At 37.7% G+C, this 23,119-nt stretch overlaps 1 protein-coding gene across 9 annotated transcripts in view; it reads right to left on the reverse strand.

Moving 5' to 3' along the window:
- The window catches only part of MBP (myelin basic protein), a 218,308-nt gene that overhangs the window by 105,187 nt on the left and 90,002 nt on the right, over positions 1–23,119 (reverse strand). The gene's annotated exons all lie outside the window — the stretch shown is intronic.

The following is a 23,119-nucleotide window of genomic DNA, read 5'->3' on the forward strand; positions in this document are numbered from 1 at the left end:
TATCTGAGGCCAGATTTGAACTTGGGTCTTCCTCATTCCAGACCCAGTGCTCTATCCCCTGAGCTACCTAGTTGCTTCCGAGTGACCTGTAGCAAAGTAGAAAGAGGTAGGTAAGTTGTGGATATTTCAGTTTATGGGCAGAAGAAAATGAGAGAGAATGAAGAAGACAAAGAGAAAGGAAGAAAGTAAAGAAATAAGGAGAAAGACCACATAATATGCATACAAGATGTACTAGAGTGCTTGCTATGTGTTTTTTGTCATGTGTAACCAACAAGGATTTTAGAGCTTTTTTTGCGGGGGTAGGGGATGGGGGGTGGTATAATATATGGTGTCAGGAAATGAGCTTCATATATTCTCTACTATATCTTCTCTCTTTTGCTGTAAATCATCAAATTATCCATCTTCAGTCACTACCACAGTGATCATGTGTAAAGAATTTAAAAACTCTGTAAAGTGGAGACATCAATATTCATACCAACAACCTCACAGAGTCCCGAGGACAGCTCTCTTCAAACCTTATATAACTATATAAATGTTATCCTGGTCATGAGACAGAACTTCTGTGCTCCATAGAGCTAAATAAAAGAAGACTAATGAGGTTTTGTTGTTGGCAGATATGCAGGAATACACAAGGAAAGGTCTACATCACAGGTTCCCAAATCTATTTGGCCTACCGCTCCCTTTGAAAAAATAAATTACTTAGCACCCCCCTCCCTGCAATCTACTTTCTCTAAACCTTTAACAGTTTTTTTTTGAAATCAGTGTCTTTTCAAAAAATATGAAATGCATTTTTTAAAAAAATGATGCATCTTAAATTTAATAATTTATTGTAAATTTGTGGGTTTTTTCCTGCATTGAAATTTTGGTCATGCAATATTGCATCATGTAACCACATGGCATCATATTATAAATAAGTCATTACATGCACATATTTCTGCTGGTGCATGCTGGACTTTCCGACAATGCACGACAGGCTCACCTGCCAACACTTACTTTTTAAGACCTGTTGGTGGACTTGACTACTGATTGGTTATAATTTGCATTTTGTGTGTTTATTTGGAAAATAATGTAATCACTATGACTACACAACAGATGAAATGCATATGAACAGTTTTTCAAAATTTTCTTATCTTTTCTTCTTTCTTTATGCTTCCATTGCCCCCTTATTTTTATTCAACACCCCCAACAGCACCTGAGGCTACTACGATACCACCTTCCCTCATCCTTCCAGGACCCCCCACGGGGTGGCATTGCCCACTTTGGGAACCTATGGTCTGGATAGTAGAGGCGTTAGCTTTTTCACTAGTTTCTTGCCTTAACTTCATTCAATCTAAGGAAGGGATAGATATAGTCAGACCTGTGCTTTAGGAAAATCAATAATGATATGTCACTCAAATGGGTCCAGGACAAACCATGTTTATCTGTCTTACAAATTTAGAGTGAGAAGGAATTTTAGAGGCCATCAAGTCCACCCGGTTTATTTCACAGAGGAGAAAACTGAGGCAGAGGGAGGTTAAGTGAATAACCCAGCTAGTAAGTACCTGAGGCAGTATTTCAACCCTGTTCTTCTTGACTCTTGAGTCCAGTGTCCCATCCGACGGAAAGCGGTAAGTACACACAAGACTCCTGATACCGAGGGAAGTTTCCTCCTTTTTCAACTTCTTACTTCCCTGCTTCTAATTCTAATACATGTACTGTCACCATTTCACACATTCTTGAAACACTAAACCCTTTAATGTAGCTGGTGGTAAATTATGTTATATGAAAAAAAGAATGAAAAATTAGCTTCCTCAGTGAATCAATGACCAAAGAAAATCCAAATGTTTGATGGAGCACAGTGTGGTAAATGCAATACTTGCTTTTAAAACCCAATAATCCAAATGCAGTCATCCTATGAACTACTCAGTGTTTATATAAATAACACATTTCCCAAATGCAAAATGCTAGATTCAAAATTAAAACAAATGTGTTTAACTATGATGGAACTTTCAGAGGCAAATGGGGAAAAAAAGCTTTCCATATACAGTCAGAGTTCAATTACCCAGCAGTATTTCATCTGTTTTTGGAGTGGGCCATGTGATTGGGATTTCCTTTTGAGGAATATGATGGTGGTTAAGTAGATGGAATACCAGCTTGGAGTCAGGAGACTTGGGCTCAAGTTAATCCCAACTCTGTTTTTACCAGGTATGTGACTTTTAGCTCACATAATTTCTCTGAGTCTGTCTCAACATCCTTAAAATGAGGGTTAATACTGCTTGATGTCTTATGGTAGATTTCTAAGTGGGGTGGGGAAGGGGGAGGTTTGAGGCCTTTTAAGCTGTCACTGCTTAACAATGCTTAACAGATCACAGATCTGTTTCATAGTGTCTGATGTGTGGTGTCTAGGATCCGTCCTTATTGTATATACATATGAAAGCATAATTTTACAGCCAACACAGAGTAAATGGAAACATCTGATCAAGTGCTGGAGCTCCAGAGCCATAGCCATCACTAACAAGTTATTTACTCTCTGGGAGACATTCAAGGCATGAAATAAGTAACGATCTTAGTTCCTAGTCAGTTTTCTCCAAAGCTTCACCTATATTGGCCAGATGTCCAATTAAGTTCCTGTTATCTCGCAAAAAGGCTTTGTGGAGATGGAAGAACAAGATACATTTACTGGTGTTCACTAGACTGTGCCAGGATACCTGCCATGTGACAAGGGTAAGTGGTCTGGAAAGGGCACTAAAAATTCACTTTAAGTGCATGTTTTTTAAAATCTCTAAACTTGCGTTTCTATGACAGTCTTCTAGAGAGAAGATGGTATAAAACTAAAAGGTATAGCTTTAAAAGGATACTTAACTATCTCTTGTGGCACTCTAAAGTACACAGCCAGTAGGAGACATTAAACTTGAGGAGTAGAAGAAACTCACTTTGTTAGAAACCCAGCACCACTGCATCCTAGTAGAGAGCTGCTGCACTTAAGATTTCTGTGAATGTCGCCAAGGAAAGCCAATGATTCCAAGGCTGGATTCAGAACTTAGTTTCAATGTAACAAAAACAACCATCATCATTTTGCATTGCCTCCCCCTTCCCAATTTTCAGTCTCTACTGTGTCTGTCCTTGAGGCCTACAAACACGTCTTCTCTGTCCTTTAAAAAACCCTTACTTGAACCTATTATCCATGTAATCAATCATCCTATGTTTCATCCCTTTTACAACCAAAGTAAGAAAACTTGCATGTACTCCTTGCCTGTACTTCTTCTCTTTTCATGGTCACATTGGGTCACATCCATTCTACTTTGGCTTGTGACCCAATCAAGTGAAATTGCTCCATTCAGTTACTAATGATGTCCTACTTGCCAAATCCATTGCCTTTTCTCACTTCTCATCCTTCTGGCCTTCTCTGTGGCATTTGACACCGTTGACCATACTCTTCTCCTTGATACATTCTCTCCTCTAGGTTTTTGTGATGCTACTTTTTCTTGGTTCTACCTGTGTGAGTGTGCCTTCTCAAAATCCCTTTACTGTATTATCAGTGATGGTCTGACTCCTGTCTGTAGCCCAAGGCTCTGTCTTTGGGTCCTCATCTCTTTCCTCTCAACAGTCTTTCTCAGTGACCTCATCAGTTTTCCTAGACTCAACTATTCTCCCCCCACCCCCAATCAGTATGTGTGTGTGTGTGTGTGTGTGTGTGTGTGTGTGTGTGTGTGTATACATATATGACATCTCAAACTAAATATATTCAAAATAGAGCCCGTTATCTCTCCCCTGAACCCAATCCTATTCCACATTTTCCAATTCTATCCAGGGTACCACCATCATTACTCTGGTTCATATCTTGGGATTCATTTCCTCACTCTCCCTCAAACCACATAACCAGTTGCCAAATCTCACTGATACTACCTCCACAATTTCCCTCTGATCCATCCCCTTTTCTCCACTCATCACCCTCATTAAAGTCTTCATTACCTCTTTCTTGGATTTTCAATAGTCTCATAATTGGTCTTCCCTGCTTCAGGTATCTCCCCTTTCCAACACATCTTCCATTGAAGAGCCAACATGATAGTCCTAAAGCACAGGCCTGACCAAGTCACTCCTGTTCAATAAACTCCAGCAAGCTCACTATAGCCTCTAAGATGAGATGAAAGCTCCTCCTGCTTGGCATTTACAGTCTTTTACAACCTTGCTCTAACCTAACCTTTCCAGGCTAATTATAAATTACTTCTCTGTATACACTCTATTATCCAATCAAACTGTCCTTTGCTGTTTATCACATATGACATCCCATTTCCCATCTCCATGTCTTTGTCCTGCCTATTCCTCCTTATGGCCAGGAATGCATTTCCTCTTTACTTCCTCCCCTTATAATTTCTAGCTTCCTTCAAAACTTAGCTCAAACACCACCTCCTACATAAGATTGTCCATAATCTCTCCAGATGGTAGTGACTCCTTCCTGAAATTACCTTGTTTTATTCAGTATATATTTCAAATATGCTTGCATATAGGCATGCATATTGGTTTCCCTGAAAATGCTAACTCCCTGAAAGCACAGGCTGCTTCAATTTTGTCTTTGTATCCCTAGTGCTGAGCATACTGATGAGCACATAGTAGGCACTTAACAAATATTTGTTGATGGATTGGTGGATTGAGGTTGTGAAATATTATCTCCGTTTTTAAATGGGGAAATTAAGGCTCAGACACATTCATTAACTTGCTAGTTAATGTTCCAGCTGGTGCATCCAAATGAACCCAGTTCTTTTGATTCTACATCTGGTCATCTTTCTACTATATTGCAGTGCTTTATCAATAGCAGGATATACTAAAATATGTCTACAGAAATTAAATTATCTCATTTACATAATGGGAAAGAAAAGGGAATATGCATTTATATAATGCCTGCTATGTGCTAGGCACTATTTTTCACGATTATTATCTCATTTGATCCTCATAACAACTCAGTGAAATAGGTACTATTAATTATTATCCCAATTTTACAAATGAGGCAACTGAGGCAAGCAGAAAGTTAAGTGTCTTGCTGCTAGTAAATGTCTGTGGTCAAATTTGAACTCAGGTCCTCCTGACTCCAAACTTAGTACTCTATCCACTACACCAGCCCAGCTAAAGAGAAATAAGCTGCTATATAAAGGTGTTGTTTTCAGAGTCAGGAGACCTGGATTCAAATCCCAATTAAGCTCTTTACTTTACTATGTATGTATGTAGTATGTATGTATGTATGTATGTATGTATGTATGTATGTATGTATGTATGTATATACCTACCTTGCCCAAATTACTTAACCTATTTTGACCTTAGTTCTTCTACTGTAAAATGAACGGTTATGCTCCATAGCCTGCAGGGTGTTTTCCAGCCCTAATTCTATGATCCTGTGAAGTAGCAAAGTAGCACAAGATTAGACTAGAGACAGGGAAACTGATGAATTCATTTTCATTCATAACCCAGCGTTAGGTGAGTTGAAAGACAACAGGGAAAGAGGGACAGATGTACAGGTTAGGAGGGACAGCCAAAGGACTAAAGTTCCATTGGAGATCCAGGAGATAAAGAACTGGAGAGAACTGTTCCAATACACCTCAGGATGTAGCCTATATTGTCTTCCTGCCTGAGGACATTTCCAGGTAATCTGGTTTCCTCATCTGAGGAGAAGATGGTAGGGCTTGACAAGTGCCTAATGTCATTTCAGCTTATTAGAAAACATTAACTGGTCCTTCAAAGGAGGGAAGCAGTAATTAACAAAATCATACCAAAGTGAAAAATATTCTGAGGAGGCACAGGGCGATTAAAGTCGGTTCCAAGTCGGAGAGTGGAATAATGTGACAGAGGAGAAGGAAAAAGCAAATAAACACCATATCACTTGAATCCCACTCTCGATTCAGAGATTTTTGCCATGGAGGATGATTCTAGTCATTGAGCAGCAGCCATTATCATGATCTGATGATCCATATCATTCAATACAACTTATCAATATTTGTTGTGTCAATTAAGTGCAAGGCCCTGAGGTAGGTGCTAAGGCTGATCAGAGACAGATATGGCAAGGTCTCTCCTTGACCTACAAAAGATTACAAACTAATAGAGGAGAGGAAATAGGGATATGAATGAAAAGTCAGATTAAATGACCTCAGAGTTTCCTTTTAGCTATTGACATTCATTCTAAGACTGATATGAATTATATTATGGTAAGTGCATGGCAGAAGAAAGTATTAGGATAGATCAGAAGATGGAGAGATTAATTCTGGCTGGGGCAGGTATGTTGGAGGGAAGGAAAGGTATGTCAAGAAACATTTTTTTTTGAAGAGGTAGCAATCTAAGTTGGGCCTTGAATGCCAGAAAAAGTCTTAAAAAGGGAAGAAAGAAAGTGAGCGCATTCCTTTTTGAACTAAATGACCCAGTAAAATACAGTTTGGCAACATTCAGACTATGTGAAGGGAAGTTGTAGTTATCCTTTTGATAAGGAACCAAAAGAAGGTTTGAGTCAGATTGTGGAAGATCCTAAAACCAGATTAAGGAGAATGGATGGTTTTAGTCAGCATACAATCAGCAGCAATTGAAGGTTTTGGAAAAGAGGAATAATGTGACCAGAGCAACAGTACTAGGACAATTAAAAGGCTATTGCCATGATCTAAAATAATAAGAAGATGTGGAAACACTAGGTTGAAGGAATCCTATTATCAGTCCCCAAAATGCTAAGTTGTTAAGCAGCTAGGTGGCACAAGTGGATAGACCACTGGACCCAAAGTCGGGAAAACTTGAGTTTAAATCCTGCCTCAGACTTTCATGCTCTGGCTAACCTGGGAAAATCATTTTGCCTCTCTGTGCCTCAGTTTCCTCATCTGTAAAATGGGGATAATAATAGCATCTAACCTTGCCGAGTTGTTGTGAGGACCAAATGAGATAATATTTGTAAAGTATTTTACTAACCTTGAAGTGCTATGTAAATGTTAGCTAGCACAGCGGTTTGTGATTCCCTGCTTAGAAGTGTGTAGAAAGGCAAGGGGAAAAATAAATGCTTAGAAAAGTAAATAAATAGTATTTTAAAGAGATCTTTGCCACTACCTCTTACAAGAACTCTAATATCCTCTACCCATATGTCCTATCAGCACCTTAAACTCAACATATCCTAAATGGATCTCATTATATTCTTGCCCCAAACCTCACCTCCTCCAGAATTTCCTGTTTCTATTTAAGGGCACAACTATCTACCCAGAGATGAAGGTGTTTAATAAACGTCTGCTGAGATGAATGTTCATGCTAAGTTTGGGGTATTACGTTTTAAAAGGGATATTATCAAGCTATAAGACATTCAGAAGAGGAAATACGGATGGCAAAAGAACTAGAAACCGTATCATTTCAGGAAGACTTCCTTTAACAGGTTAATAATTTTGCTTATTCTTTGGAAGAAGAGAGAAATAAGCCAGTTACATATGGGAATATCTTATTGCCAGATATCTTTGATTAAGTAATAGGATAGATTCTATTACACGTTCCCTAAACTAATCCAAATATTAATCTATTTATATGTTCTGATATAGAAATTAAGAATACTAATCACCCCTCAAAATATTCTTATAGTAAGAAAACGGGATATTTACTCCTTCTGCATAATTCCTGTCACAGGGACCAATGCTACATTCTATTACTCATGTGACATACTTTTGCAGAATCTCAGATTTGGAAGGGGCTTCTGAGGTTACTTAGTTCATTCTTCCGCAGGTAAGGAGATACAATAGATAGAATATTAGGCGAGAACTTTGTACAGTGCCTAGCATGTGGCAGGCACTTAATAAATGTTTATTGATGGATTGGAGTTAGGAAGACATGAGTTCAAATCCAGCCTCAGACACTTGCTATCTGTGTGACTTTGGGTACATAATTTGACCACTGTCTGCCTCAGTTTCCACATCTGTAAAACAGGGTTAATAATAGCACTTATCTCTCCAGGTTGTTGTAGGGATCAAACAAATTAATAGTTATAAAGCATTTTGCAAACCTTAAAGCTCTATCTTCAGTTCAGTTATATCCAAATCTCTGTGACCCCATTTGAGGTTTTCTTGGTAGAAATACTAGAGTGGTTTGCCATTTCCTTCTCCACCTCATTTTACAGATGAGGAAATTGAAGCAAACAGACTTGCCTAGAGTCACACTGTAAGTGTCTGAGGCTAGATTTGAACTCAAGAAGATGAGTGCTCATGACTCTAGGACTAGCATTCTATTCATTGTGCCACCTATCTTCCCCAAAGCACTATATAAATGTCAGCTACTGTTATTGTTGTTATTATTATTATCTTGGACCTAAATAGGAAACACCTTGACAATATAGCTGACAAAAGCATGGTCATCCAACCTTTGCTTAAACATGTTCAGCAATATTGTCCCCTGAGGGAGTTAATTTCACTTACAGATAATTCTAATTATTAAAAGCTTTTCCCTTATAGTAAGTATATCAAGCCCAAATTTGTCTCTCCAAATCTTCCACCCACTGCTCCTCATTCTATTCCCCTGGGCCAAGCAGAACAAGTCTATTGTTGCTTCCATCTGATAACCCTTCAAAAATGTGAAGGCAGCTATCATGTCTCCCCCTTGGTTTTCTCTCCACTAGGCTAAATATCTCCATTTCTTTTAACTAATGTACATGATCTTTGAGCCATTCACTATCCTGTTTTCCCTCCTCTGGATACATTCTAGCTTACCAATGGGCTGCATAAATATTTCCAGAAAACGTAAAGACAACAGAATGGCTTTCATCAAATGTCTGTATTAGTGCCATCTAGAAGGATTAGACCTATTTTATACATTCTATATGTCTTCAGAGGACAGAATTAGGACCAATGGGTAGAAATTAAAAGGATAAAACCTTTTGACTCAATATAAGAAAGACATGAACAATTACACCTCCATAAATGTATTCTGTGGCCTTAGGAACAACTAAATGTGAGCTCCATCACTAGAAGTGTTGAGACTGGCTCTGCCTGGCATGAAATAGAGAGGATTCCAATTCTGGGAGGAAGGTTAGAAGAGATAGCCTTGAAAGTATATTCCAGTTCAAAGATTCAATGACTTTTTAAGAAAGAGGAGCATATATGTCTGAGAGGAGGGAGGTTGCTGGCTGACTCTGTCTGGATCTCTGGATCGTTCTTGGGATATAAATTATATGTGGTTCCTGGGAGAATTAAACTGTTTCTTTCACTTGCATGAACACAAAATTACCTAAAATAATATGAGGAGGATATAAGAGACTTCCTGGGATGGGTATAATCAAGTTCATTTATAAATTCCTTATAGTGCCTATAGCAATAATTAGAACCATTCGATAAATAAAAATATATTAATTCCTTTGAGATTCACTTGATCCTTTCCATTACAAGTCATTCTGACGTTTCCTCAGTATATTCAATTAATAGAGTGAAGAAAAGAGGAAATGTATTGCAAAATTTAATATAGATTTGCTTTTTTTTCCTGCATGCAATAGTCTTTACCACCATGGTGACCACACATTTTTCCTAACCAGAAGAAAGTATTTTGCTCTGCCATGTACTTATACGTTCTTTTCATTCAGCATACCAACATCTTACAGCACTCGACAATATTTTTATCTTGCCAAAATGTTTTTATTACAGTGTGTAGGCAAATGGTTAGAATGATCAGACCAAAAGAATGGCTTGCTTTTATTTTTGAATCATATGGAAACTGGCAAATGGCAGGAAGGGAAGGGGACTAAAACAAGGAAGGAAACTCTTAGGAAAGGATGTAAAAATGAAATAATTAGAGGAAGAAATTTCTCAAGGCAGACTGATAAAACTAGTATTCACATTCTAGGGGTGTTTGAGAAGTGTATGCAATAGTTCACAAAATTTATGATGATGCTATCCTAGAGACCGAAAAATACATTCCAAAGTTAGGCACTCCTTGACCACAATGCCATTAAAGTTTAATGTGGGGGATGGCAGCATGCAATCAATATAGATTCTATGAAAAGGCTGCAAAGGACGAAAAAAGGGTAATGATCATTGTGCACGCAATATGTATTGCTACCTACAATACAGACAAGAGTGGGGGCCTCTGCTGGCAGGTTAGAGAATCATAGGATACCAGGTTCAGTCAATGATGTTAATCCAAGAAAGTCTTCTTCAGGAAACTGACACTGAATGGTAAATGAAATGAGGGAAATGATTTAGTTCACCCTTGAATTACATTGAAATAACTTGGAAATAGACTTGGAAGTGGAAGAGATATGACTAAATGTAAAGAGGAGAAAAAGGTAAACAACAAGAAGAATAAAAGGTAGAGGTGAGGATGAAATATAATGTGACAGTGTTATCTTGTAAAAGGGAAGAAGCTTGAAAACATGGTTACCACAGTCATTTACATTTTGTGTGGATGACAATAGAGAATTTGTTATGAGTAATGTCAAGAAGTATACATGGTGCACATGATATCTAGCACTGTACAAAACAGCTGGGGGAAAAAACTTGGCTAAAAGAGAAAAGATGTTACATTATGAAGTATCAGGTAATCAAAGTCTGAAAAGATTTGTAGGTGGGAAAGAGAAAGATATATTTGGCAAATGCCTGTCAGTGGACATCAAAAAAAGGACCAAGAAATTAGAAATATTTATGATCTTATACTTGGCAGGTATCACCACAGATGGCACGGGTCCTTGTAATGAGGATCATATCTGGGAAGGTTTCCATACTCTAAGGAATGGAGGCAAATTAAGCTCTCAATTTCTATTTCAGAAATTATAGTGCCATAATCACAACATAGTTAATATTTATGTTACTTTGAGGAAATCAAGATAAATATTGTCCCCCTAATACTTGAATGTAAATACTCAATGATGCTTAATGATGATCCCAAGTTTCCTGGATCTTTTCATTCTTCTCCCAGAGAATAAGCAGAAATGTCAATCAGTGTATGCCTAATTCAAGTAATATCCTGAATCATTTATTGAATTGCATTACATTATCACTTCTGAATCAGACCTGCTGCCTTTGCCATAGCTGAGGTCTGGCTCAGCATAACTAATCATGAAGGATTAGGATCAGATTTTCTAATGACATCACTCAAACATGTACTAGAGACTCCATTTGAGAAGTAATAGCAACTTATCAACTGTGAAAATATGTTGCATGATGACAAAAAACATATGCCAACTGAATAGTCTCTTCTACAATTTACTCATCAGTATAAGCTGGCATACTATTGATCATTCATACTTAAATACTGCCATAGATTTATGCTCTCATTAATGTTTGTATTCCTTGCCACGATACAATTCCTGTCTCTCCTATACGACTTTTGTCTCTAACTTCTATAAATTTGCCGAAGCTTCTCAGCCCAATCTAATGGGAGCTTTTCTCATGTTTTATTATCATAGCACGGACTAATCAGTATGAATAATGAATATGTGATTATTCAAGAGAGGTAATGCCAGAAAATGATATACGATATTGTTAATGTGGCAGTAAGTAGCCCCTACATGTTTATTCAGATGATATTTTAGTGATTAAATTCAAATTCCCTAAGCATGAGTTATTGTCAGTAACTGGGAAAAGAGCCAGGATGAAATTGTGAAAACAGAGTCATTTTTCTTACCCACAGAATACTTTTTTTAGACAAACTCGGGAAAGGGAAAGAAATCTGGCTTGCAGGATTATGGCTATGGCGCTGACATTTAACATGGGACCCCTCACCATCACTGGGAATGGGAATTATAAATATTATTAAGGCTCAATAAATCAAACACATTTATTAAGTGCCTGGTATATATGAGATATTCTGAGAGCCACTGCTCGGAAGGCATTAAAGGATTTGTCCATGGTAACAGTCAAACCAGATTTAAAACTTGTCTTTTTCTCATTTCAGATCTAACACGATTTCTTCTAAGCAGAGAGAAGGAGAGGGAGAGAGAGAGAGAGAGAGAGAGAGAGAGAGAGAGAGAGAGAGAGAGAGAGAGAGAGAGAGAGAGAGAGAGAGAATGTGTGTGTGTGTGTGTGTGTGTGTGTGTGTGTGTGTGTGTGTGTGTGTGTGTGTGTGTGTGTGTAGAGACCATCAAATTCCACAGGAAGCCTCTAAGTAGCCTGCTAGGTCTAAACCTGTTTTTGCAATGGAAATGACATTTTCATGGATGGGGAATGAGTATAGAAGAAGATGTCCATGCATTCTCTGTGTCTAAATAAAACAACTGTCATTTTAGTCCATCTGAACTCCTAAAAATGGGCAGCTGGATAGCACAGTGACTAAAGTGTCAGGTGTAGAGTCAGGAAGACTCTTCCTGAGTTCAAATCTGGTCTCAGATACTAGCTGTGTGACCCTGGGCAAGTCATTTAACCCTGTTTGTCTTAGTTTCCTCATCTGTAAAATGAACTGGAGAAGGAAATGGCAAACCACTCCAGTATCTTTGCCAAGAAAACCCCAAATGGGGTCACTTTGAGTTGGACATGACTGAAATAATGACAACAACAAATCTCTTGAAAACAAGAAAATTAATGTCTCACTTGTCCTGTGAATTGAATATTTAAAAATTAATCCAGGCCTGGGCAGCCTAATTTAGTTAGTACTGGACATCTGATTACCTTATAAAGTGACTGAAAGAGATATTTTAGTGTAGTAGATAAAGAATTTGCTGTCAAGTCACAAAGATTTGTTGCAAGTCTTGCCTCTGATATATACTGCCAGTGTGATCAGAACCAAGTTGCTTAAACCCTCCCTAGTACTTTAGGCGATTCTCTAAGATGGGTGGGGAAACTGAGGCCTGAAGGCCACATTGGCCTTCCAGGTCCTTGGGGTGGTCTTTTGACTGAGTCCAAGTTTTACAGAACAAATCCTTTTTATTAAGAGGATTTGTTCTGTGAAATTTGAATTGAACTTCCACATGTGGCCTCGAGGCTGCAGGTTCCCCACCCCTGCTCTAAGACTATTAAGTTGTGGAAAAAGTGCTGATCTTCTTTGGTAGATGGAGTTCCCTCAGGCTAGAGTTTCCTACACCAATAAAATAGCAGTCCAGTCCTTCGACTGAAAATAAAACTGTATGGTTTGAAGAGTACTGAATTTTTTTCAGCATCTACATAATAGCTGATTCTCCACTATGCTTTGTTGAGGAAGAATTTGCAGAAATTTATGCTCTAAAGCACTAAGAAAATTTGATTCAAATAAGTTTCTGATGCCTTCAGAAGAGTGAAACAGAAAAACAGAGACTAATGAAGTGAATGCACATTCAAAGAAAAATCCAAATACAGCTAGGGAACCTTTTTTTTTTAATTTTTCACACAGACTTGGTGGTATCCCTTTAATATTAATTAGGTTAAAAGAAACCAAAGAGCTATTTCTTTTACTTACATGCTCGACCACTACTGAGACCTGGGAAAGACCTTAGTTTAAAAAGACCAAGGTGTCCTATTGCATCTGGGGCCCTCTCTAGTCATCCTAACCTATGTGTTACCACTGGACTCTCATGACTCAGGAGAGAGTCCTGACTTTGCATAGTTCTGTATCACTTACATCCAATTCACTTGCAAGCCAAGACATCAAACTCACATACTGCCATAGATTTGTGCTCTCATCAATGTTTGTATTCTTTGCTATGATGCAATTCCTGCCTCTCCTATATGACTTCTATAAGCATTTCCTTTAGGAAGGAAAGACAAACAACAATGAGCATCGCCAATCTTCCAGGGGAAATGACCCACTACTTTAACATATTCCTTCACAATTCATACAGTATTTATTGGAATTACTGACCTAGTAGGAGAGAGGTTTAGTATTCCTTTCTAATTACTTTTAAAAATGCATCTGGAGTTCCAGTAATTTAGGACAAGCCTCTATGTAGGCATAAACTGCTGACCCAAAGGTTGTTAACAACCTGCTTGCATAGTTTGCTTCTTTTGCAATGTTGCAATTTTCAACTGATACTTCCTAACTTCCTGACTATTTGGAATGATGAAGAAGTGATGGCCAGTAGAGCAGAGAATGTTTCTTTCCTCTAATCAGTGTCAGCCAGAACAATAGGAAGGAGGTAGCAGTTAATTCATGTGATCTGATCAAGGCAACATCTTTCTTTCAATGGTTTGGACCTTCTTAATTTAAGTCACCTATTCCTTAAAAGAAGACAGCACCCCCATTACTTCTCAGATGTGACACAGACCTTGGAATACAGAATTTACAATTTTTGCCTCCTAACTTTAGGGGCAGAGATACTAAGGAGCAGGTGTCAGAGACTTTTGTAAGGACAAGGACAGAAGTGAAGGAAGGACTTAAGGATACTTCCATATGTCCCTTCTGCCATTCATCTTTTCTGATAGGTGGAATGGTCCTCTTGTGTTTCTCCCTTTAATTCTTGATCTTTTCTCTTGTGGGCAGGGGAGCAAGTACCATGTGACATTAGCCTCTCTTCGGTCTGTAGACTGAAAGATTACATGGCCTCGTGGGTCCTGGGAGACCTGCTGAGGCCCAACAAGTCTAGGGAGAGAGAATCTAATTCCATTTCTGTCTGCAGGAATGCTTATCTGCCTATGTCTTTAGGGTTACTGTTAGAACTTAATGGAAATAAGTTATTTTTTAACATTTTGAATATTTGCATGAAGCAAGGAATATCTGGAATATCTCTGAAAACTCACATGCTTGCAAGTCCTTTTTCAATATTTCTTTTGAACGAAGTCATCTGGAGCCTACCCAATTATCTATTGCTCAAAGAGGCTAAAAGTTAGTGGACAGGAAGGCCCCATTGCTCCCCCCAGAGCAAATGTTATTAACAGGATGGCTTACATTAGGTAAGAAACACACTATCAAAACAGCAGATGCTAAGTTTTCTGAGAAAAAGGGGTATTTACAAAGTGCTGACTCAAAGTAGAAAATATGTAGCATGTGAAAAATGTTAAAATGCCTTGGGCCAAAAATCCCTGCTATTTTTGGAGCTGTGATACCTTATCATTTGCTAGATTTTGAGGCATACTCTTCTTTAATAAAGGGCTACCTGGCATATGCCATTAAAAATAACTAAAAGCTAATTTTGTTTGGGAGTTGCACCCCAGTAAGCCATAGAATCCCCAAAGCATTCAAAGATGAAACTGGCAGAAAAAAAGTGGAAAAGGAATAAATTTACCAGTATTTCTATAATAATTTCTAGTCATCACTGGTGAAACTGAAACCATCTCATTCAGACTCATACCTCAGTTCCCAATATGCAAATTGAATAAGTAGAAATAACACTTTGGAAAACAAAGTTGGGAAGAGCAGCTGGACCAGAGAGAGTATACCCAGGGGACATCTGTGCTGAAGATGAAGAAATTTTGAAAGCACTGAGGAACTATTTGGCAAGATATTTTGGGGGAAAGTTACCAAAAGAATAGGAAATAAGCATAGACAATATTACTTATTTTCTCATCTTCAAAAATAGACATGAGGATGATTTATTCATGGATTGAGAGTATAACTGATTAAAAAAATTGAACAAGCAGGCTTTCATAAGCTATATTCTTCAGCAGACCATATCTCTAACGTCACACAATTAATTGAAAGGATGCAGAGAAAATAAGTTCCTATCATATTTGTTTGTTGATCACAAAAAGTGTTCAATTCAGTAGAATAAAATGCTGCCTTAAAGCATCTCCTCCAGTAGAAGGCTAAGAAACATGTTAAAATCATACCAAGCTCCTTTACCAGTTGGTCAATAAGCATTTATTAAGCATCTACTGTATACCAGGTGGTGTGCTGAGCACTGGGGGTACAAAGAAAGGCAATACATAGTCCTTGTCCTTTAGGAGCTCACAATCTAATGGAGGAGACAAATAAAATGTGTACAAAGAAGGTAAATACAGGAAAAATAGGAAATAATGAACAGAGGAAGGCACTGAAATTAAGAGGGACTGGGCAAGATCTCCTTTAGAAGGTGGGATTTTAGCTGGGACTTGAAGGAAGCCAAGGAAGTGCAGATGAGGAGGGAGAGCATTCAACAGATGGGGGACAGCCTGAGAAAGTGTCTAGAGCTGGGAGACAGGGTGTCTTATTTGTGCCACAGCCAGTGTCATAGGACTGAAGAGTATGTGGGAGTAAGATGTAAGAAGACTGGAAAGGCAGTGCTTGGGGCTAGGTTGTGAAGGACTTTGAACACTAAACAGAGGCTTTTTTTTTTTATCCTGGAGATGGTAGGGAGCCACTGGAATTTATTGAGCATGGAGATGATATGGTCACACTGAAGCTTTAGGAAAATCACTTTGTTGGCTGAATGGTGGATAGACTGGCGTGGGGAGAGACATGTGGCAGTTGCACCCACCCATTGGGACATAGTATAGACATGAGATTTGGCAACAGACTGGATACAATTGAGGGGAGAGGAAAAGTTGAGGATGACCCCTAGGTTGCAAGCTTGGAGGACGCAAGAAGACGATGGTGCCTTTGACAGTAACAGGGAAGTCTGGAGGGGAGGAGGGTTTGAGGGGACACATAATGAGTTCGGTTTTACATGTGTTGTGCTTAAAATGTCAACTGGACATTTTCTGTCTGAGATATGTGAAAGGTAGTTGGACATGCAAGACTAGAGGTCAGCAGAGATATTGGGGCAAGACAGATAGATCTGGCAATCATCAGCACAGAGGTGGTAATTAAATCCATGGGAGCTAATGGGATCATCAAGTAAAGAAGAGAAGAGGGCCCAGGACAGAGCCTTGGGAGACACTAATTCTGAGTAGGGATAGCCTGGAAGGACATCCAGTAAAGAAGACTGAGAAGAAGTGATCAAATAGCTAGGGAGAGAACCAGGAATAATAAGTGTCCCAAAAAACCTAGAGAGAAGTGAATATTAAAGAGAAAAGGACACTCTACAGTGCCAAAGGCTACAGAGAGGTTAAGAAGAATGAAGACTGAGAAGAGACCACTGGATTTGCAAATTAGGTGATCACTGGTAACTGAAGACAAAGTTCTGGGTGAATGATTAAGTCAGAAGCTAGATTGTGGAAAGTTAAAAAGAAATTGAGAGGAAGTAGAGGTACCTACTGTAGATAGTCTTCTCAAGGAGAAGACCTTCTACAAAGGGCAGAAAAGATACAAGATGATAATTAGTGAGGAGGATGTAAGGATCTGGTGAGGGTTTTTTGAGGATGGGGGAGACATGAGAATGTAGGCAGTAGGGAATGTGACAGTAAATTGGGAAATATTGAAAAACAAGTGAGAGTGGGGATGGGAGAGGGGGCTGCTGGTAGGGACAGTGGGATGTGAGAACATGGCTACTCCCAGGGTTCTTGGGCTCAGGGTCGTGGACTACCTCTATCACATTTTTAGGAGAGGTGGTGGCAATGGTTTGACTCTCCTGGAATACAGTAGCTGCTGTCCTCTCCCTCAGAGTGCCATCTTGCTTCAGCTAGGCTGGCTTGCCTGTCTTGTAGCCAGCAGCTGGTTGGCAGAGATAGTCATCTTCTATACTTTAAGTTGGTTGCTCCTAAAAATTCAATCTCATAAAACATGTTCAGAACTCCCCCTATAAAATATTTCCTTCTATAGCTCTTCCTCTTATCAAAATGAAAAAATTGTAGTTTGCATCCTCTTTGTCATGGTCTAAAAGGCTGAACAGGAGACAAGTGAGTATATTATGACAAAGTTCTTTAAATCCTAGTTGTTTATTAAGACTCCATTAGCTTCATTTCTCTATGGCTCAGGAAGGGAGCTACCTGCCAGCAAGATTTTCTATAACAGCTATGCTTTTGACTAAATTTTTATTTTGTAAAAAATCTGGAAGGGGGTACAAAAATTGGGGAAGGCATAGGTAGCTTCATGTCAAGCACTAAAAACATATGTAACTATACTGTCATACAGTATAGTTTGTGGTGAAATGAGTCAAGGTTAAGTTTGAATAATTAACAGCTTTCTAACTTAGACATCTATGTGATACAATGAATTGAGCAGTGGACTTGGAATCAGAAAACACCTAAGTTCAAATCTTGCCTTAGACACTAATTAGCTGTGTGACCCTGGGCAAGTCACTTTACTTCCTCTCAGTCACAGTTTCCTCATCTGAAAAATGGGGATATTGATAGCATTTATCTCACAGGGATGTTGTGAGAACCATATGAGATAATATGTACAAAGAGCTTTACAAAGCTTAAAGCTCTATGTGAGTGCTAGCCATTGTTATGAGTTACCTTTTATCTGACTTGAGGTAAGCATAATAAATTTCAGTCTAAGCAGGAATGATTTCACCTGTTTTTCTCTGCTTGGGAAAGTTATCAAGTTCTTAGTGTCTTAAGTATCTTTTTTGATCCTCAAAGGATCCACTGTCCCATTAATAAGGGAGCTTTCTCCAAAGCTGCATACAGATGAACACGTAACACTTGTCTGGAAGTTTTCATAAATCCTCCATAGATAGACAACTCAGTGTACCAAAGGGCTTCTCCTCAGTCTGATGCTAGGCTCTCCCATCTGTTAAGTAAGCCTCCCTCTCATATGGCTGGCCCCACCTACTTTTCTATCTCTTTGATTCTATCTTTAATGTAGCTGGAAAACCCTCATTTCTGTTTGCTGTTTCGCTTGGGATAAATAGGTTTCCTTGCTATTGCTATTTATGGAGGGCTTTTGCATAACTAGCATTTATTTAATGGGAAAGTATGAGGTTGATGAGTGCAAGCAAAGGGCTTCTGTCCTCCCTTAAGAGCAACCAGGAAAGAAGCTTTTGTTCTGAACTCCTAAACAGCATACTCCATGACTATAGATATTTAAGGAGTGGCACATAGATATGATTGTACCTGATACCCCTCTTTGGGAAAGGAAAACTCCTCCATCTTCTGGCAGTTCTATATTCTAATTGCCCTCCTTCCTTCCCCAATTCCCTCCCCACCCACTCCCTCTGCAATAAAGCTGTTGGAAGTGCAGATGCAGCTGTCCTCCTACTTTCTGCAAAGTTTGGCCAGACTTCCGTATCTATCCAAGGCTACCCACAAAAACACATTTATATACGTAGACAGCACAAATATAAATATAAGAACTACAAGAATACACAGAAGTAATACAATAAGAATTACAAAATATAATGTTAGACGAAGTAACAGCTAGAGAGGAAAGGAGATTTAATAGCTAGAATAGTTGGGAGGAAGCTTGACCCAAGAATTCAATTACCTGAAATTCTGAATGGGCCAAATAGGAAATGATCATTCCATGAAACAAAATGATTGAAAAAAGCCAGAAAAGAATAATAGTATATTACAAACATATATGCATATACATATATACATATATATATGTATATATACACACACACACACACACACACACACACACACAACCTGACCTAGAAAACAAGTCAAAGTCAGATAACCTAAGATCATCAGACTGATTGAAAACATGATTTTTAAAAATTACATATCCCATCTTCTCACTGTTCCTACACTGTTATTTCCATTGTTATCATTGCTTATAAGATATTTTTTTCCTTAAAGGAAAGGACAGTCTACAAAATAAGATTTTAAAATATAAGGAAAATTATTTAAGCTTTAGTATACTAGACCTTTAAGTTATTTAGAAGGTTCTTTTTACCTAAACAATTTAAAAATCACAGAGTTCTAGAACTAAAAATGACCTCAGTAAGAATAGCTCACCTCTATTTAAGATAACTTTTTACAAAATGCTTTTCTCACCAGGATCCTGTGAGATAGGTTAATATAAGTAATATTGTATCCATATTTAATTGAAAAATAAAGACACAAAAGGTTATATGATCTACCTACATCCATAAAGTCAATGTCAAACATGGATCATCTTGCTATAAGTATTGCTGCATAATGTCAATACTCTTGGAAGGAGTACATTTTTCTTCCTGCTATTCCAAGCTGGCTGTAATCTAGAGATCATTTAGTTTGTGAGATGTAAACCTAAAGTCACTGACTTTTAAAAATATTTTGATAAAATATATTTCAATATAATTGGTTTCCTTTGTAGTTCTATGTATTTTATCTTGTACATTACAAAATATTATTCTAAAAAGGAGCCCAGAGACTGCATCACTAGCCTACTAAAGGAGTCTATGACATAAAAAAAGGTTAAGAACCCCTGCTTTAGTTTAATAATCAGATCCCAAAATGCTTTTTAATAGAACTCTGATCCTGAAGGGTTTACTTAAGTAAAATTGTTTCAATATAGTATAGTATAAATAACTCTGGATCAGGAATTGGAATACCTTAGCTCAAATTCCTACTCTCACTAATTAGCTGTGAAATCTTGGAACAGACATTTAATTTTTCTAGACCTCAGCATTCTAACTTGTAAAATCAATCTATGACTTTCAAATTCAGTGACTTTGACTAACATTATCTTTAATTTAGAAGGTACAGAAAGAGTAGTAGACATATTTTTAAAAATCCAGCATGCAACCATTTCTCTTTTATCTATTTTTAAAAAGAGGGAAATGGCATAGTTAAACCTCATGGACACATCCAAAACAGATGACCTAACATTAGGTAACCTACTCAACTGCTTAATAGCCAAAGTGACTTTCCTTGTCTCTTCCTTTTCTACCACTATAAAATGGCAGGTTGGGATGTTTGTCATATAATACTTTAAAGCTAAAATTTAGAAGTGATGTCTATTCCTATAGATGACTGTATGATTCAATTCAGCATCTGATAAAAGTGTCTGGTAAAAGGCTCAGAAATGTGTTTAACAAGACAAGTGAAGTGGGTTATAGTTACCAGGTTCTGAATTTCAATGAAGGTAAAAGACACTATTCCTATCATGGCTATTTTTTTAACTTTTATTTTCAATGCTTAGATAAATAGAAGAATAATTTTCCGTTTTTGAGAGGAGGGCAATTAGGATTAAGTGACTTGCCCAAGGTCACACAGCTAGTGTCTGATGCCATATTTGAACTCCGATCCTCTTGAGTCCAGGGCCAGTGCTCTATCCACTTCATCATCTAGCTTCCCTTGGACATTATAATCATCTTTGAGGTAAAAAAGAGCTGGACATGACTGAAATGACTGAACGACAATAGATTTCCACCCCACGCACAGAACTGTAGTAGATATTACGTGGGATGTAGAATATGTCCAAGCCATAATTCCTATCCTTAAGTTGATAATATGATTGAGGAAATAACACTTAAACATCAAAGAATAGTGAACAATAGAAGACACGGTCTTATGAAGTGCAAAACTGTATGATATTGGCAACGATTCAGAGGCCTCGGGCTTGAATGGACCATTTTGGGTTACTGTTGCTGGTTTAACTCTCATTCTTTAGTGGATTTTTCTTTATTTGTTCTTACATTTATCTTGTTATACTGAAACTTATATAAACTTCTGGAGCACTTCTAACTAGAAAGAAGTGAAAGGAAGTCTTGTTCTTTAACTTCAATAACAATGAATAGCAAGACTAGGCAGTCTAATACAGTGGAGACGAAGTGTATGTGTCTAGAGGGCACTGGGTTCAGATAACACCACTGATGCTTTCTACTTGTGAGACTATTAACAAGTCCCTTCACCTTCTTGGGTATCAGTTTCTTCACCTTTAAAAATGAAGGAATTATACTCTATGGCGTCTGAGGGCCTTGTATCTAACTCTGGATTTGTGATACTAAGAAATCCTTTTCTTTAGTTACAATATTGACTCAAGTCTCCACTGTATACAGAACACTTTGCTGGGGGTTGTATCTCATGCTTTAAATGGCTCCAAGCTTTCATGCAGTGGTTATTCAAAATATTAGTCATCATGACCAGAAAAGAGGAATAAAATTATGCTTCATAATTCATAGGAAAGGAACTGATGAGCATTAAGAAATTTTACTTAAATATTCAATTGTTGTAGTGAAAGGAACAATGGGTTTGGAGCTGAAGGGCCTTGGTTCCAAACACTACTCTGCTACTTGCTACCTGACTGACCTTGGGCAAATCACTTAACCTCCTTGGGCCTCAGTTTTCCTCATCTGTAAAATAAGGGTCATGGACTACATAGCCTCTAAGGCTGCTTCCAGCTGGTCTGAAGCTGGGAAGTTTCTATGCTGTCACAAAATCAGACAGGTTAGGGAAACTTTGCTCTCGAGAAGCAAGCATATAAAATAATTGATTGGCAAAATATAAATAATTCAATTCAATTCAGTGTCAATTAAGTGCTCATTAATGCAAACTGTGTTAGGGCTGGGGATACCTAGGGGGAAAAAAAGAAAAATAGTTACTGATGAAAAGTTATTAAATTCTCTATGCCCCTTGATAGAACAATTCCACTACTGGGTATTTACCACAAGGAAATCAATTCCACAAAGATTGCATTTGTACAAAAATTTTCATAGCAACACTTTTTTGGAGTAGCAAAATAACTGAATAAATTGTGATATATTAACAGGCAGTGTGATACAATAGTTAAAGTCCTATATTTGGAGTAAGGAAGACCTGAAACTTTCCTGAGAATATGTTAGTGCCCCTAACTTTTTAAAGCCTTGATGGTACTAACAATCTGCATTTTAAAATTATCTTTTCCAATTTGATGAAAGTGAGGTAAAACTTCAGAGTTGTTTTCATGTGAATTTTATTATTAGTATTATTACTGATGGTTTGGAAGAATATTTCAATTTGATTGTTTATAGTTGGTATTTCTCCTTTTCAAAACTATTGATATCCTTTGACCACTTAACCTCTGTCTCTTGGTCTTATTTATTTGTGCCATTTCCTTGTATATCTTTCCAATCATGACTACAGCATAAATAATTTTGCTCTTGAGATTTTCTGATCATGTCTAATTCCTCCCCTGCTTAATGCACAGTAGAGAAAAATTAAGTACATTAGGGTGAAACACCAGAAGTAAAACATGCAAAGGGATTCTTATGTGGTAATAACACAAATCCTGTCCTAGATAACTGGACAAAGGCTACAGATCTCATTTTCTGGAAGGTCTTAGAGAAATTAGCAGTCAAAATTAATCAAAATCTATTTGCTAAGGTGCTATAAATACAAAGAGAAAAAACACAAAATAGTCTCTGTCCCTAAGGAAATTAATATCTTCCTAGCCAAATTAGCTTTTGTTTAAAACTTATATAACATGAGAATTTTTTTTTCCCAGAGAGATTTATGGCAAACAAATCATTTGAAATTTGGCCTCTTAGCTAAACCAGGCATCAACTTGGCAGATCAGTATTTTGATTCAAAAATTATTT

The sequence above is a fragment of the Phascolarctos cinereus genome, unplaced genomic scaffold (genome assembly GCF_003287225.1).
Source record: "Phascolarctos cinereus isolate Bilbo 61053 unplaced genomic scaffold, phaCin_HiC Scaffold_4;HRSCAF=312, whole genome shotgun sequence".
Classification (NCBI taxonomy): Eukaryota; Metazoa; Chordata; class Mammalia; order Diprotodontia; family Phascolarctidae; genus Phascolarctos; species Phascolarctos cinereus.